This window comes from Podarcis vaucheri (assembly GCF_965113315.1).
Source record: "Podarcis vaucheri genome assembly, chromosome: 13".
Classification (NCBI taxonomy): Eukaryota; Metazoa; Chordata; class Lepidosauria; order Squamata; family Lacertidae; genus Podarcis; species Podarcis vaucheri.
The window spans coordinates 4,670,984-4,689,052 of record NC_138751.1 but is presented as its reverse complement, the minus strand read 5'-3'; positions in this window follow the sequence as shown (position 1 = coordinate 4,689,052).

The following is an 18,069-nucleotide window of genomic DNA, read 5'->3' as shown; positions in this document are numbered from 1 at the left end:
GATCGCCTGTTTTTAGTTTGTGCATCTCGAGGCCTTGCATGAGGAGGGCGGGGGGGGGAGTGCCATTTGGTTTCAATGGGGATTGTTCCCGAGTAAAACGGGCAGAAACATCACCTTGCCAACAAAGGTCCGTATAGTTAAAGCTCTGGTTTTCCCAGTAGTGATGTATGGAAGTGAGAGCTGGACCATAAAGAAGGTTGATCGCCGAAGAATGGATGCTTTTGAATTCTGGTGCTGGAGGAGACTCTGGAGAGTCCCATGGACTTCAAGAAGATCAAACCAATCTGTTCTGAAGGAAATCAGCCCTGAGTGCTCACTGGAAGGACAGATCCTGTAGCTGAGGCTCCAAGACTTTGGCCACCTCATGAGAAGAGAAGACTCCCTGGAAAAGACCCTGATGTTGGGAAAGATGGAGGGCGCAAGGAGAAGGGGACGACGGAGGACGAGATGGTGGGACAGTGTTCTCGAAGCTACCAGCATGAGTTTGACCAAACTGCGGGAGGCAGTGGAGGACAGGAGTGCCTGGCGTGCTCTGGTCCAGAGAGTCACGAAGAGGCGGACACGACTAAACGACTCAACAACAACAACAACAACAAAAACGAGTTTAGGATGACAATCGGGGTCAAGGAAATGGGGGAAATTGAAGCTCGCCTCGACGAAAGTCAATCAGAACTTGTTGCAAATGTCAGTGACAGCAGGATTTTGCACTTGAAGGAGGTTCTGTGTCACTCGCTAATGCTTTTTGTTTCCGAAAATAAATGCAAAGCGTTTGCAAAACAAATAAAAGAGTAACCAGCTTTTTCCACAATTTTGAAACCTTACTGCTTCCAGCAGTGGTTTAAACTGGGAAATCTGACCTTACTGAGTTAGAAAGCTTTGTATGCGCAACCTCATCCTTTGCATCGGAATTGATTTCAATGGGACATGCTCCTAAATCGCATTGTAAATCCGAAATATACGTTTTCTTGCCGAATTACTCTCTCCTTCCCTCCCCCCCCCCGCCGCTTCTTGCTAATGGTTCGGTCTACAAAGAAGGCAGAACCTCGCCCCAGTTCCGGCTGCTTTCGCAAGGGACTCCGCGTTCCTCATTGACTATTCATAAGCCCGGGAGGGAGGGAAGAATAAAAGAAGTGGGTGTGGTCATGTTCCGAAACTCGCCGAAAATAGCCGAAGGGGACCGAGGGTGGAGGAGCGGGGTTTCTCTCAGAGCCAGCTTTTGTCGAGAGCGAAGGGGAGGCGGATGGAACGCTCCGGGGAGGGGCCTTCAAAGCGCCGGGCTCGCGCATTTCGCTTGGCCGGGAGGCGGCGCCAGGCTGCCCCGCCGCTCTCCCTTGGAAAGCCCGCGGCTTCGGGGCCTACCTCCGGAACTGAGGCCTTCGTGGGGGAGGCACCTAAAGCAGACTTTGGGGGTAACGAAGGCTGGAACTGACCTCGATTACCGGGGCGGGGGGGTTAGGAACACGGAATTTTTTTCCTGACTAGATGTTGGATGGGGGGTTCATATTTGGGGTCGTGGGATTGGGTGGGGGGCCTTTACTTACGGGGGGGCCCTTTAGCGACATGGGGGGAGCCTGACCCTTGGGGGGGGTCGGTGTGTGGTGGTGAATGGTTTTTAGATTCGGTGTGTAGGAGTGAAAAAGGGGGGAAATAATTGACTGGACGTGTGGTTTTTTTTGGGGGGGTATTTGTGTTTTGGGGGGCCTTGGGAGAGCGAGGGGTGGATCTTTAATGTGTGTGGGGGGGTCAAATAAATGTTTAAAATCTAAAGTTTTTTATTGAGGGACGAAGGAGTATCTCTGGAGATACTTGTGGGGAGAGAATAGGGTGAGAAAATGAGAAAAATCGGGGGGGGGGGAGCCCTGGAGAAATATTGGGGGGGCAGGGAGGGGGAAAACAAGGCAATTTCTCTGTGTCGGTGTCCAAGAAGACTTAAAACTTGGCATTTTGGACTGAGGAGAGTAAGAAAAAATAATTAGATTTCTGTACCTTTTTTTGGCGGGGGGGTAGGTAGCAATATGGGAATTTGTGGTTTTTAATGGGGAAAATTACTTGGGCAGTGATGGGGAAGGGCTTATGTGTGGGTATTGAAGGAGTTCAGGTTGGCGGGGTTTTCGCTCTGGAAGCCAGCCAGCTTTTGGATGCTGCTGCTGGCCCCCCCCCCAAAAAAAAAATCAGGAAAAGGTGAGGTTTAATTGGTAGGGGAATGTACCTGTGGGTGGTGGTGCGAGAATGGCCTTTAAGTTTTTGTGGAGTTAAAAAGGCTCCCTTGAAAGTGAAGGGTGTGTCTTTTTTGGGGGAAGCCAGCTGTGTAAATGGGGATTTTGGAGACAAAAGCTGTGTGTGTAGGAAGCAGACTAAGAACTGCTTGGTGTTTTTGGTGCTGGAAGTGAGTGGAGGAGGGGATATTGGCTGAACATTTTGGATGGGAAGTAACACATCAAGTTTATTTGGATTTAAAAGATTATATTCCACCCTTCAGCAGAGCTGCCTGGGCAGGTTACAAAACTGATAAAATATCACATTGTTTTGGGGGTTTTTAATTACAAAAATACCAACAACAACCCCATACACATTCTGAAAGCCCGGAAGATTTAATAGCACCTTTTTGCATGGAACAGTGTTGGCAGTAGATGAGACTCACTGAAGTAAATTCACTGAATGGGCCATCGCTTCTGAGGAGGTGCTCTGTGGGCAACTGGAGGAGCGTGGAGATTACCTGAATGCACAGACAGGTTCGTAAAGGGGCGCAGGTTTTCCTTCAGGCGCTTGGTTCCTACGCAGGTTTAGCTGAAATTGGTTGTTTACAGAACTGAGAAAACACTTCACATTGTCTGTTTTTGGTAAACCTTTATAATCCTAGCTGATCTTCTGGAACACGTCTGGGTTTGGGGGGGGAAGGAACTCATGGCTAACATACTGAGAATCAAAAGAAGTGGGTTGGTGTTGATGACATTGGAATTAAATATCTGGAGAGCAGAGAGACCCCAGAGGGAAGGAAGTAAAAGACAGGAAGGGGCTAGATCTATGGTTGTGTAACTTGGGTGTGAGTGTTAGAAGCTGGGACTACAGATGAGGTAGGAAGAAGAGAGTTCAGAATGTGGAATGCGGGTGATAGCAGCACTATCTACTTTTAAGATGCTACAAGTCTTTATTTTTGCTCTAACTTCCAGGGGTGGTTTCACTGTGGTTCCTGCACTGCAGGGTTTTTGAACTGGAGGGTCCCTTCCAACTCCACTACAGTGGTGCCCCGCAAGACGAATGCCTCGCAAGACAGAAAACTCGCTAGACGAAAGAGTTTTCCGTTTTGGAGGTGCTTCGCAAAACGAATCTCCTATGGGCTTGCTTCGCAAGACGGAAATGTCTTGCGAGTTCCTGCTGGTTTTTTTCCCTTTCCCCCCTTTTTCTAAGCCGATAAGCCGCTTATCAGCTGATCCGATAAGCCGCTAATAGCGCTAATCCACTAATCCGTCAATGGGCTTGCTTCGCAAGACGAAAAAACCGCTAGACGAAGAGAATCACAGAACGGATTCTTTTCGTCTTGCGAGGCACCACTGTATTTTATGAATGTGACTGCTCTTCTGGAAGAGCTCGCCATCCACTTGCACGCACAGGTTGTGTTCTTGCAGAATGCTTGCCTTTCCCATGTGCCATACTTGTCGTCACCAGTGCAGGTTAGGAGCCTTGCTTGACACACAAATCTTCACTGGGGGAAAAATGGAGACAAACACTCCTTCCCCTCCACATATCCTCTTTTAATCTGTAGGGTGATGTCCTACAAATGTGGTTGGCCTATGTTTCCCATCATGGAGAGGGCGCCACATTAATTTTCCCTCCAATGCAGCAGTGTGCTAAAGGTAAAGGGACCCCTGACCATTAGGTCCAGTCGTGACGGACTCTGGGGTTGCGGCGCTCATCTCGCTTCATTGGCCGAGGGAGCCGGCGTACAGCTTCCGGGTCATGTGGCCAGCATGACTAAGCCGCTTCTGGCGAACCAGAGCAGCGCACGGAAACGCCGCTTACCTTCCTGCCGGAGCGGTACCTATTTATCTACTTGCACTTTGACGTGCTTTCGAACTGCTAGGTTGGCAGGAGCAGGGACTGAGCAACGGGAGCTCACCCTGTCGTGGGGATTCAAACCGCCGACCTTCTGATCGGCAAGTCCTAGGCTCTGTGCTTTAACCCACAGCGCCACCCGCGTCCCTCTAGTGTGTTTAAAGGATGTTATTAATTCCAAACCACCTTGAATATATTATTCGGGGTAAGGCACAATGGATGGGGCCTGTAACAAGAAGCAGGCCTGAGTGGCTTGGATGTGGTGTCAGGGAGTGTGGTGACAAGGGGGCAGGAGGAGGACTTGGGGTAGGAAGGGGGAAACTGAAGTCCCAGCTGGATGCAGTGTTTGTGGAGTCTTGAACACAGGAGCTGCTTTAGTTGGGGAGGTCGGGATACAGGCAGGAAGCTTGCATTCCTTTTAGCAGAGCGGAAATAGCTATATATGTGGTGCAGAAGGGGGTGTTGGAGGGAGCCTAGGGAACAGGTGCCGTCAGTGAGTCTTTGTGATGATGTCAGGGCGCTGAGTTGGCCGTCGACTTCCTTTCAGCCAGGCACCTCCCCTGCATGCTGCCGCCCACTAGGTGGCGCGGCTGCACTGCTTCGCCTCCGTGCTGTGCTCGCGGCCATCCCATCCAGATTGGGAATTGAGCCAGCGAAACCAACGCTGGAAATGGCTGCAAGGCCTTGGGCCTGCCTCAGCCAAAAGCAGGGGGCCGGGCTTCCTCCTTGCCCGAGTGACACAAGCGCCTCCTCTCCCAGGCTGCCTTCATCTAGGCCGCTGGTAACTCCCCAGCTGGCACTGGGGCTGGGTGCCAGCTGTTTGGTAACGCGAGAGGCCGGTGGGGGCGTGTGGAGGCATTTGCAAACAGGGAGGAGGCTAAGCGAGCAAGCAGATCCACAGGGCGGGGCGAGAGCTCTCGGGCTGCAGAGGACTTGCTGAAAGTCAGAAAAGAAGAGGTTGCTAGGAATGGGGGGAATCTCCATGCAAATGTTAATGCTTTAAAGGAAAAACCCTGTTTGGCGTAACGTGGCATGTTATGTGGGGTTGTACATGCTGTAAAAAATGAAATTGGCTGTTCAGCTCTGGAGGGTGAATTCCAGTTCGCTGGACTAGCAAGGTTCTTCCCCCCCTAGAAAAAGAAGCAATGGCCTTAAAAGGTAAGCTCTGTGAAGGGGCAGTCCCCATGCCCTGTTACGTGCCCTTTAAATTAAAGATGGAGTGATTAACCTGTGGCACCTGCAGACACAGGCAGATTCCAACACAACAGTCAGGGATGTCATCCAACAACATTTGGGTTCTCTCCCCATTCCTGACTTACAGGTGATTCCGCAAAGGCTGAATGCTTTTTTGTTCCCTTGAGCAAACTCTTCCCCCCCCCCCGCCTTCTCCATGCAAACTCTTCCATTCTCCTGAGGAGCCGAATCTGATTTGGGCTCATAAATACGAACGCCAGCCATCTGGTTGTCACCGAAGTCTGATGCCTTAAAGTGCCTCTGATTACATTTGCATTTTAATGAGCTGATTGGAGCACGAGAGGCTTCTTCTGGGGCCCCCGCGGTGGCAAAGCCCACTTTGCAGTTGCCCCGCCCGTGTCGGAGTCTGTTTTTATAATCAAATATTGTGAATAAATTGCCTTTAAAAAGGAAAAAAACCAACAACCTGACTTAAGTCTCTTGTGTTTTTGCTTGCGAGTGTGTTTTTGCTGCAGAGAGTGTCAGCTTCCTGGATCACACCCTCAGTGTGCTGCTCGTGTCAGCAGCCGTTGTTAAGAGGCCTTTGAGGTTTCTAGTCCTCACGCAGGAAAACAGTACTGCATGAGGCTCTTGCTGTAAGTTTAGTTCCAGAGGACGGGGAAATGGAGGGCAACTGGAAGCCTTCAGATTCTGTGTTGTGTTGTTTTTCAGGTCTGAGCTGCTGAGTCACTGCTTAGGAATTTAGAAATATCAGCACTTGTGGTCAGCTCAGCTGCCGAAAGCCAGGCCGTTTGCACTGTGCAACCTGCCAGGAATTGTCTCTTAAAACTGGAAAAACCACACACGATTTGCGGTGCATTGTGTTCTTAAGGTCTGTGTTGACTCTCAAGCGACCAGAGATGGAAGAGGGCCTTTGTCGGGCTGCCCTCTTCTGCGTGGGTCAGGGGGCTCTGAGTGGAAGTGGGGGAAACACCTCTCACCCCAACAGCTGCTACGCTCATAGAAGCTAGCCTCAGGTAGCGGTCAGGAGGGTGAGCGGAGCACTCCTCTGTTGCTATAGACAGCCTTAGGCAAGCCACTTGGACATAAGAGCTCTGCAGCTGCATCAGGTCAGTAGCCTATCCTGTTCTCACGGTGGGCAGCCAGGTAACCCCCATGTGAAGCAGATCACCCCCGAAAGCAGGACCTGAGCACAACAGCTCTCTCCCCACTTGTGGTTCCCAGCAGCCGGCGTTCAGAGGCCATTTCCCCCTCCAGCCCTGAAAGTAAAACCATAGATCACATGGGCTAGTAGCCATGGACAGCCTGGTCCTCCACGATTTTGCCCATCCCCTTTTAGAGCCAGCCATAGTTTCACTCTGCACTGTATGAATAAGTTTCTTTCAAGCTTGTTTTCTTCTGCTCTGGAGAGTGGGATCTGAGCCAAGGGATTAAAGCTACAAGGAAGGAGACTCCGACAGCAAGGAAGAACTTTCAGGCGGCAAGAGCAGTTCGCCGGAGGAACGGTCTCCCTCGGGAGATGGTGAACATTCCTCTGGAGGTTTTAAAGCAGAGGTTTGATGGCCCTCCGTTATATGATCTGTTTGGGATTCCTGCATTGCAGCGGTTAGAACAGGGTTCCTTCCAACTCTAAAATTCAGTGACCTGTCCCGAATCTGCCAACATTCTACCTCGTGATCCCCTGAGTTCTCGTGCTAATTTTATATGCTGGCCCTCTTTATTTTACAGTGGTGCCCCGCAAGACGAATGCCTCGCAAGACGGAAAACTCGCTAGACGAAATAATTTTCCGTTTTGGAGGTGCTTCGCAAAACGAATCTCCTATGGGCTTGCTTCCCAAGACGAAAATGTCTTGCGAGTCCCTGCTATTTCCCCCTCCCCCCTTTTTCTAAGCCGCTTATCAGCTGATCCGATAAGCCGCTAAAAGCCGCTAATAGCGCTAATCCACTAATCCGTCAATGGGCTTGCTTCGCAAGACAAAAAAACCGCTAGACGAAGAGAATCACAGAACGGATTCTTTTCGTCTTGCGAGGCACCACTGTATCACATTTACAGTCATATCTCATGTTGCGTCTGCTTCAAGTTGCGTTTTTTTGGGTTGCGGACTGCCGAAACCCAAAAGTACCGGACCGAGTTACTTCCGGGTTTCGGCAGAAGCGCTAAATTGCGCTTTGCACATGCACAGAAGCACCGAATCACAACCCGCACGTGCGCAGACCCGGGTTGCGAATGTGCATCCCGCACAGATCACGTTTGCAACCTGAGCGTTCACTGTATAATGTATCCCACTTTTTATCTTCCAAGGATCTCAAGTCTCAAGCGCATGGTTCTCTTGCTCCCCATTTCACCCTCGCAGCAACCCTGTGAGGTAAGTTAAGCTAAGAGGGGGTAGCTGGCCCAAGGTCACCTAGTGAGCTTCAGGGCCGAGTGGAAATTCGAACCCTGCTCTCCAAGCTCCTAGGGGCCCAGCAATCAACCGCGATCTACCGAAACCTCCCGGGGATCTACCAGTAGATCACGATCGACCCGTTGGACATCCCTGTCGTAGTCCAATACTCCAACCCTTATGCCACACCGGCTCTCTAAACTAAAAAGCCCCAGACCTTTTCCCCCAGTCTGTAATATGGGGGTAATACATACTGACCTCCTTTAAAGAAGGTGCAAAGGGCTCTGAGCCAACCAAATAGGATAATCTGCACGTTCACCCATTGAGCATTTTGTGCTGTGGAAACAGGAAGTACAGTGGTGCCTCGCAAGACGAAATTAATTCGTTTCGCAAGTTTTTTCTTCTTGAGAGTTTTTCGTCTTGCGAATCACGGTTTCCCATAGGAATGCATCGAAAATCAATCAATGCGTTCCTATGGAGACCGTCCGGGGACAGAGGGGACCTGTTTTAAAGCAAGGGAAGGGGCGGAGGGGAGAAGATCGCTTCTCCCCGTTGCCGCCCCTTGGTTCAAAAGGGGTCCGGGGACGGAGGGGAAGGCACGCGTGCACCTTCCCCTCTGTCCCCGGAGATTGTGGGGCTGGCAACGGGGAGAAGCGATCTTCTCCCCGCCGCCCCTTGCTTCAAAAGAGGTGCAGGGGCAAGCTTTGTTTTGCGAAGCAAGCCCATAGGGAAATTCGTCTTGCGAAGCAACTCGAAAACGAAAAAACCTTTCGTCTTGCGAGTTTTTCGTCTCGCGAGGCGTTCGTCTTGCGGGGCGCCACTGTAACTTCCTGCAGTTGCTAGAAAAGAAAAGCAGGCAATGTTTCCTTCTGAGATGACCAGCCTGCCTTACCTAGACCAGTGAGACAAAGCTGCTCTTTTAAGGTCCAAATCACGTCTTGCTGGCAGCCTCCAGACCACATCTTGCCCATGAAGTATTACACTCTCCGTCTAGCCCTGCAGCTCTCGTCCCTGGTGGGCAGTTGCTCTCCAGGGTCTTGAGTGGTGGTCTCCAACAGAAGATACATTTTATTGACATTAACATTGGTGCCATTTTAATACGGATTGGAAATTCAAAGCCCAGGGAGCCAGAACGCCGCTTGCTCAGGCGAAAGGCCAATTTACTACGCAGTACTGTTCTCCCAGTGGCTGCGATTCCTGCATCGCAGGGGGTTGGGCTGGATGACCCCCAGGGGTCCCTTCCCTTGACAATTCTATCACTCTTTACTGGATGCCTATGGGAAGCAGGCAAACAGCACTTGGGCGCAACGGCTCTCTTCCCAGTTTGAGTTCCTTCGCAACTGGTTCTCGAAGGCCTTCTCCCGAAGATATCTCTCAAGGCAGTGGAGGTTTAGGGTCAGAGTTTTTCTTCTCTGACATGGGTGACCTTCCCAGGTGGACAAGCCCCATCTGCCCTTCATTTCCCTCTACAGCAGGTGCAGAAACTTCCTTCTTGACCCACTCCTCTGCTCCATCCGCTGGAGCCTGTCTTTGCATGCAGAGAAAGTCCTTAACTCCCTGAGGGTTTGAAACCCATCGGCTCCCCTCAACTGGTTTAGCCGGCCAGTGGAAGCCATTTCTGTGGTGTGGCCGCTGTCGCACGCTCACAGCTTCTAGGAGCTGCAGGTGAGAGCTGAGGGCTGATGAATTACAGAGAGGTGGATAGTGGAAGCTAGAAAGGTAAGGATGGAAGGAGCAGCAAGGAGGGCAGCAGGGGTGGCCTGGTGGTTATAGATTGTCTGCGATGGCCTGGGATTCGGAGTCGGAGGCTGACTCTGAGGAATCCCAGCCTGCACAGGAGTCCCCGCCTCCAGAACCAGCTGAGCCGGGGCTGGGGCTTGAGCCTGAAGGGTCCTCACCTGTGCTGGATCCTCAGGTGCAGGCACCAGCTGAATCTGCTCTGGTTCCGGAGGTGATTGAGGACCCATTGCCTGCAGGAGCTCCTCTCCCAGCCCTGTCAGGGGAAGGTGAGGCGGCCTCAGTCCAGTAACCCTCCAGCCTCTGCCTCCATACTGCACCCTCGACCTCGGACTGGACTCAGACCTCGCCTCACGGTTAACCCACGGGAGCAGCACATTGTCAGAGAGACTGGGGTTTGGCTCCCCATGTGGCTGTGAAGCTCATGCCATGTGATCTTATAGAATCATAGAGTTGGAAGAGACCACAAGGGCCATCGAGTCCAACCCCCTGCCAAGCAGGAAACACCATCAGAGCACTCCTGACATATGGTTGTCAAGCCTCTGCTTAAAGACCTCCAAAGTAGGAGACTCCACCACACTCCTTGGCAGCAAATTCCACTGGCGAACAGCTCTTACTGTCAGGAAGTTCTTCCTAATGTTTAGGTGGAATCTTCTTTCTTGTAGTTTGGATCCATTGCTCCGTGTCCGCTTCTCTGGAGCAGCAGAAAACAACCTTTCTCCCTCCTCTATGTGACATCCTTTTATATATTTGAACATGGCTATCATATCACCCCTTAACCTCCTCTTCTCCAGGCTAAACATGCCCAGCTCCCTTAGCCGTTCCTCATAAGGCATCTTGGGGAATATAATAAATTTTATTTATACCCCGCCCTCCCCAGCCAAGACCAGGCTCAGGGCGGCTAGCACCAGGTATAAAAACAATTGGTTAAAATACAACTTAAAAACAAGATTAAAATACAACGTTAAAATGCAGCCTCATTTCAGTAGAAACTCAAAATGTTTTTGGGGATGAAAACATCAAATCTTCACCAAGGCCAACTATCCAGACTGGTCCTACGTGGGCCAGAAGAAAGCCAGGGAAGTCCCCAAATAGGAGTTCCATCACAGAAGGAAAGGGGGAGGGGGATCAAGTGGATTCCAAGCCAAAGGCCAGGTGGAACAACTCTGTCTTACAGGCCTTGCGGAAAGAAATCAGATCCTGCAGGGCCCTGGTCTCATGAGAGAGAGCGTTCCACCAGGCCGGGGCCAGTGTTGAAAAGGCCCTGGCTCTGGTTGAGGCTAATCCGACTTCTTTAGGGCCCGGAACATCTAGGGTGTTGCTATTTATGGACCTCAAGGTCCTCCGTGGGGCAGACCAGGAGAGGCGGTCCTGTAGGTACGAGGGTCCTACCTAAACGTAGCAAACGGGCTGTGCACGTAGCCGAAAGCCTTGCAATGCACTTGAGTGCCCTTGAGAGAGAGAGAGTAAAACCAGGCCTGCACATCCCGTTCTCCGCCCCCTTGCTCAGAATCCGGATGCTTTTGCAGGACACCGACAGGAAAATGCCAGCGAGCTCGGCGAGGCAGGCAGGGTGTGTGTGTGTCCTGCCTTGCAGGCTTCCAGGCCTCTGCCTGGCTGGGTCATTGCGAGGAGGGGAGCCCCTTCCCGTCCTGGCAAGTCCTGCTGCAGCCAGCGAGCCGCCAGAGGGCAGAATGGCGGCGAGGCCTGAGCAGAAGGCGAGGGATCCATTTGCACGCAGCTTCTGCTGTGCAAAAACAGCTGCCTCGGCTTTCCCTCTGCTAAAAGTCGGCCTTAACATTAGCAGAGCGAAGCCAAGGGGCCGAGCCTCCTTTAAAGGATCCTGCGTGGGTCTCGTTGCATGGCACAGGTGACACTTTGCCTTGTCCGGGGTGTGCGGTGGGTTGGGGCTGCTGCAAAATCTTCCCTATTCTCTGGAGCCAGCCGGTCGTTCCTTTTTCACTCGCCAGCCGCGTCGGCAGAGGTTTGTTTTCTCCGCCTTCCCGCATCCTTGCAGTTTCCTGTTTTGTTTTTCAGGTTGTCAGAAAAAGCACACAGGCAGCTGGCAAAACACTGCAAATATCACCCCCCCCCAAAAAAAACACACCTCCCCAAGTCACATTTAGGTGGTCCCACGTGAATCGGGATGCGAGCTTGTTTTGCATCGCCTGTTCCCGTCTCGCTGGCAGAACAGGACAGTGGCAGAAAAGGGAGGGTGCGAGGGCACGCAAGGCTTTGCCAACCTGGTGCCCTTGGGCTGCTTCAGGCTCCCACCTCAGCCCTGGCAGGGAGCAGGCCTTTGGAGCTGCTGTCGAAAACATCCTAAGGGCACCCAAGGTGAAGGCAAATTGCAGTATCTGGGGTGGCAGAGCAGGGGAGTCGATTGCGAATGTCTCCCTCCGACAGGATGCCGGCCAAATTCAGAATGCTGCAAAGTTGGGAGGGACCCTCAAATGTCATCTATCCAAACGCCCCACAACGCAGGAACAGGAGCTGCAGAATCCCTCTGCCACCCAGCCTCTGCTTAAAAACCTCCAACGAAGTAGACTCCACCTCCAAACCGCTTTTGCTGCCCCAAAGTCCTTCCAAATGTTTGGTTGGAATCTCCCTTCTTGTACGGTGGTCCCTTGGTACTCGAATGACTTGGCTCCCGAACGCTGCACACCCAGAAGTGTTCAAGTTTGCAAACATTTTGCAGAAGCCGAACTTCCAATGCAGCTTACGCTTGAGTGTACTTTGAATGGGGTAACTGCGCCCCTGAAGGACCAGGTGCGCAGCCTGGGAGTCATTTTGGACTCACAGCTGTCCATGGAGGAGCAGGTCAGTTCTGTGTCCAGGGCAGCTGTCTGCCAGCTCCATCTGGGACGCAGGATGAGACCCTACCTACCCACAGACTATCTCGCCAGTGTGGTGCATGCTCTGGTTATCTGTTGCTTGGACTACTGCAATGCACTCTGCGTGGGGCTACCTTTGAAGGTGACCTGGAAACTACAACTAATCCAGAATGTGGCAGTCAGACTGGTGACTGGGAGTGGCCGCCGAGACCACATAACACCAGTCTTGAAGGACCTACACTGGCTCCCAGGACGTTTCCGATCACAATTCAAAGCGTTGGTGCTGACCTTGAAAGCCCTAAACGGCCTCAAAGGCCCAGTATACCTGAAGGAGCGTCTCCACCCCCATCGTTCAGCCCGGACACTGAGGTCCAGCTCTGAGGGCCTTCTGGTGGTTCCCTTGCTGCGAGAAGCCATGACACATGGAACCAGGCAGAGGGCCTTCTCAGTGGTGGCGCCCGTCCTGTGGAACGCCCTCCCACCAGATGTCAAAGAGAAAAACAACTACTAGACTTTTAGAAGACATCTGAAGGCAGCCCTGTTTAGGGAAGCTTTTAATGTTTAATAGAGTATTGTAGGGTTTTGTTGGAAGCCGCCCAGAGTGGCTGGGGAAACCCAGCCAGATGGGCGGGGTATATATAATAAATTTTTATTTTTGAGTGCAGGAAGCTCCTGCAGCCAATCAGAAGCCGTGCCTTGGTTTTCGAACGGTTTCAGAAGTCGAACAAACTCCCGGAACGGATTTAAGTTCGACAACCAAGGTACCACTGTAATCTGAATCCATTGGTTTGGGTCCTACCCTACGAAGGGAACTTCTGCTGTTTCCTTGTTCAGCAGTGGGGTGAGAAATTTGTGGCCTGGGTGCTGCAGAGTCCGTTTAGTGACGTGGCCTCTAACAGAGTTCCAGATTAATTTATAGACCGTTGGGCTAAGTGAACCCAGACCTGGCCAAGCTATGGCCAAACTGTGTTCTTACGCTAAAGTGCAAACTTTGCATCAGATGTACCTCACCCCAGCCTTCCTCTGCTTACTACTAAAGTAAAGGTAAAGGGACCCCTGACCATTAGGTCCAGTCATGGCCGACTTTGGGGTTGTGGCGCTCATCTCGCTTTACTGGCCGAGGGAGCCAGCGTACAGCTTCCGGATCATGTGGCCAGCATGACCAAGCCACTTCTGGCAAACCAGAGCAGTGCACGGAAACGCCGTTTACCTTCCCACCAGAATGGTACCTATTTATCTACTTGCACTTTGACGTGCTTTCGAACTGCTAGGTTGGCAGGAGCAGGGACCGAGCAACGGGAGCTCACCCCGTCACAGGGATTCGAACCCCAACCTTCTGATCGGCAAGTCCTAGGCTCTGTGGTTTAACCCACAGCGCCACCCGCGTCTTACTCCTACTTGCATGGCAACTCCCATCAGCCACAATAACGTATACGATGCTTGCATACAGATCAGGCCCAGGGGACCCCACTGTGTTCTCTAAGTGGCCAGATGCCCACCAAATGCCCACAAGCAAGACTGGAGCATGTGTGGTGCCTAGAAAGTGGTGTTATTCTGGGGCACACGGCCTTCGAAGCCGCCTAAATGGGTGCCTGTCGCTACGATCTTGTGGGAGGGAGTTCCGCAGTTTAACGATGTCCTTCCTTTCACCTGTCTTGTATTTTCCACCATACAAATTCATGGGGTTCTTATATCACAAGAGGCCTATTCCTTTTCTCCACACATCTCGGTAGTGGCGCCCGCCCTGTGGAACGCCCTCCCTTCAGGTGTGAAGGAAATAAGCAGCTATCCTATCTTTAAAAGACATCTGAAGGCAGCCCTGTTTAGGGAAGTTTTTAATATTTAATGCTGTATTGTTTTTAACACTCGATTGGGAGCCGCCCAGAGTGGCTGGGGAAACTCAGCCAGATTTGGGGGGGGGGAGGTATAAATAATAAATTATTATAAATATTATAATTATTATTTTGACTGCCCTTTTCTGAACCTGTTCGCCAAATGGGAGGCAGAGTTTGGCATAATCGGCTGGGAATTCCAGGCACAGCCTTTCTGCTGATAAGTAACCCACCTCTGGAAAATGCCAAGTTCTTTTGCCGCAACATTTTCCTTGTGGCAAGGAGTTCCATAGTTCACAGTGCAGGCATTTTCTCTGCAGGACAGCCTTCCCATTTCAGGCAGGATTTGCTGATGCGGAGACTGTTAAGTAGAGGAGACCTTTTTCTTTTCTTTTCCATTCTCCCCTTTCAGTGGCCACATGCCTCTCAAAGGTATTTCCACCCGTTTCCTGCAATTTCCTCTCCCATTCTCCTTTCCTTGCACCTGGCCCAGTGCTTTGAGCAACGCTTTTGAGAACTTAGCCCAGAAAAGGGGGTGGCATCCAGCTCACGTTTTTACTCAAAACAGACTCATTGAAATTGATGGGTGTGACTAAGTTATGTCCATCATTTTCAATGGGATTACTCTGAGTAAAACTTAGTTGCGCCCATCCACTGGGTGTGCTTACCACCACCTTTTAAAGTTGGTTGCAGAGTCATTTCTGCCCCACCATTTGGCTCATTTGGGTGGTATAGCCACACAGAATAGGTACCCCAGGGTGTCAGATAGAGGGGGGGCCGTTGTAGGAGCACCCGGGAAGAACAGCACCTTCCTTTAATCCACCGCCTAGGACTTGCCGATCAGGAGGTCGGCGGTTCGAATCCCTGCGACGGGGTGAGCTCCCGTTGCTCGGCCCCTGCTCCTGCCAACCTAGCAGTTCAAAAGCACGTCAAAGTGCAAGTAGATAAATAGGTACCGCTTTGGCGGGAAGGTAGACGGCGTTTCCGTGCGCTGCTCTGGTTTGCCAGAAGCGGCTTAGTCATGCTGGCCACATGACCCGGAAGCTGTACACTGGCTCCCTCGGCCAATAAAGTGAGATGAGTGCTGCAACTCCAGAGTCGGCCATGACTGGATCTAATGATCAGGGGTCCCCCCCCAACTTCCTCTCCCCGTGGCTTCATTAACTATGAACACTCAGTCTGGCCAGGCGCTGTAAAGTGCAGGGGGTTTCACTGCAAAACGTTGCAACGCGATTGCCAAACTTTGGCACCGGTTTGAAGTGACTCGGACGCCGTCGGATTTTGGGGTGTTAACTACAAACCCCGCTTTTACGTATCGATTGCTCAGTTTGCGGGGCACACTGCAAAACGCAGGGTTGCCGCTGCAAAACGACTGCAAAACTTGGGTAACTTAAAAACTTAAAAGACCTCAAAATAATAGCTGGGAAAGAAACTTCTGGAAGCGTCCCGCAAACCAGAAGGGATATACAAATTTGCGTATGATGTCCAAATGTCCCGAAATTCTGTAAGCAACACCCTAGATGTCCTGGGCCCTAAGGAAGTCAGATTAGCTTCAACCAGAGCCAGAGCCTTTTCAACACTGGCCCCGGCCTGGTGGAACGCTCTGCCTCATGAGACCAGGGCCCTGCGGGATCTGATTTCTTTTCGCAGGGCCTGTAAGACAGAGTTGTTCCGCCTGGCCTTTGGCTTGGAGCCAATTTGATTCCCTCCCCCTCTTTTTTCTTTTTCCTTTCTCCTCCTGTGATGAGGCTGCATTTTAATATTTTAATGTTTCAATATTTTAATTGTTGTATTTTAATCTTGTTTTTAAGTTGCATTCATTCAACTTGTTTTTATTATTGCTTGTTAGCCGCCCTGAGCCCAGCCTTGGCTGGGGAGGGCGGGGTATAAATTATTATTATTATTATTATTATTATTATTATTATTATTATTATTATTACTATGCCTTCCAAAGTGCAGGCACTGTCTAGTTTTCATATGGAATTCAGAAAGATTCCAGTGTTGTGGTCCTTTCCCCCAACAAAAAAATTGCTGGAGGCAGCCCCTGGCCACTTCCCTCCTGAAGCTGATTTTTGGGGTGCTGTTCCTGCAGGCGGGGGAAGCGTGCTGCAGTTTGGGGGTGCTCACTTCAGCGCACCCCACCGTTGCTTCCTCTCCCCATCCTCTGCCTCGCACCCATCAGGAAACGGTCCCAGAATCCGAAGGCTGTCTTCTCCTGCGGTTTTGTTTACAGCAAAGTTGTCCTCTGCTCAGCTGAGCTGACTTCTTTTTCCACCTCTAAGAGGCCTAATGGGTGTCAGATGAATATGCGACACCAATTCCCCCCCCCCCATTTCCTGTGTGTGTGTTGCAGCCGGCCTACAAGGCGAGAAAGCTCCTCTTCCACTTTCGGGGATGCGATAAAAGCAGCGCTGCAAAAGGATGTTGACGGCCTGAAGCAACGTCACAAAAGCAACGCCTTTTGCAGGGAGTCGAGAAGGAGACATCTCTCCAGCATTCTTTCCACCCTCTCAGAGGTAGGGGGAAAGACGACACACACCTGCTCACCCCTTGGGTCTCCGGTTCCAGAGGGTTAGGCGTTTCCAAGATGAGGTTAAATGTGACCATCACCTCCAGGCTTGGCTACTGCAATTCGCTCTACGCGGGGCTGCCCTTGAAGCTGTCCCAGAAACTCCAGCGGGTGCAGAATGCTGCAGCGAGGCTCCTGACGGGGTCTCTGCCATGGGAGCATATTCACCCAGTGCTTTTCCAGCCGCACTGGCTACCAGTGGAGTACAGGGTCAGATTTAAGGTGCTGGTTTTGACCTTTAGATCCCTTCACGGCCTAGGGCCCTCGTACCTACGGGACCGCCTCTCCCGGTATGCCCCACGGAGGACCTTATGGTCCATAAATAGCAACACCCTAGAGGTCCCGGGCCCTAAGGAAGTTAGATTAGCCTCAACCAGAAGCAGGGCCTTTTCAACACTGGCCCCGGCCTGGTGGAACGCTCTGCCTCATGAGACCAGGGCCCTGCAGGATCTGATTTCTTTCCGCAGGGCCTGTAAGACAGAGTTGTTCCGCCTGGCCTTTGGCTTAGAATCAATTTGACTCCCTCCCCCTCTTTCTTTTTTCCTTTCTCCTGTGATGAGGCTGCATTTTTATGTATTTTAATCTTGTTTTTAAGTTGTATTTCAGTCAACTTGTTTTTATTATTGGTTGTTAGCCGCGCTGAGCCCGGTCTTGGCTGGGGAGGGTAGGGTATAAATAAAATTTGTTGTTGTTGTTGTTGTTAATGATTAAGTGGGCACAACATATTAATGGAAGACTGGGAGAAATTATTGGAAGTGAATTTAAAATGTACTGGCTGTATACTGTTAAAAGCGAATTATATGAAAACGATGTACAGATGGTATATCACACCTGTAAAAATGGCAAAAATGTTTAGAACAGGCTCTAATAAGTGTTGGAAGTGTAAAGAAAAAGAAGGCACTTTTTTCCATATGTGGTGGAATTGCAAAATAATTAAAAGTTATGGGGAAATGATTTCTAATGGAATGAAAAGAATGTTTAAGATAACTTTTGTTAAAAGGCCAGAAGCTTTTTTTACTAGGCATTTCAGGTTAAGAAATACTGTATTTTTTGCTCTATAAGACTCACTTTTTCCCTCCTAAAAAGTAAGGGGAAATGTGTGTGAGTCTTATGGAGCGAATGCAGGCTGCACAGCTATCCCAGAAGCCAGAATGGCAAGAGGGATCGCTGCTTTCACTGCACAGTGATCCCTCTTGCTGTTCTGGCTTCTGAGATTCAGAATATTTTTTTCTTGTTTTCCTCCTCCAAAAATTAGGTGCATCTTGTGGTCTGGTGCGTCTTATAGAGTAAAAAATACGGTACAGTGGTGCCTCGCAAGACGAAAAGAATCCGTTCCGTGATTCTCTTCGTCTAGCCCATTGACGGATTAGAGGATTAGCGCTATTAGCAGCTTTTAGCGGCTTATCAGCTTATCAGATCATCTGATAAGCGGCTTAGCGGCTTAGAAAAAGGGGGGGGGAAGGGAA